Source organism: Solanum pennellii, chromosome 1 (genome assembly GCF_001406875.1).
Source record: "Solanum pennellii chromosome 1, SPENNV200".
Lineage (NCBI taxonomy): Eukaryota > Viridiplantae > Streptophyta > Magnoliopsida > Solanales > Solanaceae > Solanum > Solanum pennellii.
The window spans coordinates 59,779,667-59,781,342 of NC_028637.1; the positions used below are offsets into that span (position 1 = coordinate 59,779,667).

General features: G+C 31.3%; 1 pseudogene; it reads right to left on the minus strand.

Moving 5' to 3' along the window:
- On the minus strand, positions 1 to 1,282 carry LOC107031097 (annotated as a pseudogene).
- Between the last annotated feature and the right edge of the window lie 394 nt (positions 1,283 to 1,676).

Genomic DNA, 1,676 nt, shown 5'->3' on the forward strand with positions numbered 1-1,676 from the left:
TATAAAACTAAAGTTTGGATAGTTATACCTTGTGAAATAGTTTTGAACTTGTGGACCAATTTAGCTTTGTCTTTGAATGGGAGTCAAGAATTCTTTGTAATTTATAGCTCTGATTGATTTTTGACAGCCGAGTATATTCTATTCCTTGATTTCATCTTGTTTAAGATCATATGAGATCAAATATCCACTGTTGCTTTGAAAAAGCAATATATAATCTTTCCACACTACTAATGGATTTTCGGTAGGAAGACCAATTATTGTATATTTCCTAATCCACGACTCATAAATATTGTAATCCTTCATAATCCAAATTTCCATCATATCTGTTGTTGGATCAGTACCCGATGCTAGACAAGGGTAACATAACAAACTAAGAGACTCATTCAAAAGTTGGAGGCTATAAAGTGTGCCCTTCAAAAATTTGCTTGTGTTAGGCAATTCTATATTTCGAAAAATTTCGGTTGTCATGTCAAAGCAAAGGATTATATTTCTTCCTTCAACTGATGCAATCCAATGGTAAGCACCCTTATAAGACATTGAAGAATTCAACCAAAATAATATGGGCAACTCTTGATTCACATGATCCAATTTTCTCCAAATATCAATACCCAATTCATAAACTTCTACTTCTGTCTCTCCGTCTTCAGGGTACCCATAACGATCTTCCGTGTAAACTTCAGAAATTCTAAAAACCTTGAATCATTAACAACTGAATCGTAGCCAAATCCACCACTTTTAATCGATTGATAGAATCCCTTCGGAATTTGGAAAGGGCTGGGGGGGAGATGTCTATAATTTCTATTTGATATATTGAACAAGATGGTGGTTTGGTGTTCCATCAAAGCAATTAAGCCATGGTTGGAATCGATAAGCTTATCACTTGTAACACTAGTAGTCCTTAACAAATTAGGAACATCTAGATCTGGATAAACCGGGTTTAAATTATCTTCATAGTCACTAGAAATAAAAGAAAAAACAGCTTTATATCTTTCAATGTCTTCTTTGCAGGAGCGTTTTAATAGAATGTTATCATATGTCGATGTTAATGTGTGGTTGTAATGAATATTGATGAAATATGAAGATTGTATGAGAGTGTAAAAAGTTTTGGAGACACATTTGAATCGCAAGATAAATTTAAGTGGAAGTCTCAAAAGGATATAAATAATCATATCTTCAGGATATTTCTTCATAATTCCGTCCACCATCATGTATTTTTTACCAAATAATTCCAGATGCAGTTTGGGAAATGATGTGCTATATAAATTAACAGTGCCCTTAGCACCTCACTTGAATTGTATCCCAAAGCTTATTCTTTGCACACTAAGATCCATAACAAACTAATCATCCGGTATTTTGTGGGTGCAAATGTGTTTGCTGGTGAAATTTTTCTCTTTTTGATTTAAAACAGTTATATCTATTAAATATAATTTTATATGTATCTATTTGTGCTATTTTAAAAGTATAAACTCCTAACATAATGTTAAACTAGTGATACTATCCGCACTTCGCGCTGCTATATGAAATTGTTATAAGATAATAAAGTAATATTTATATTCAAGTAAGTCTCAAATATATAAGATGATATTGATATTTCTCATCTATGATATCATATGTTTTTTCATTTTAAAAAACATAAAATATAATTATTTTTTAGTTTTTTAGTGCAAACTATTCAG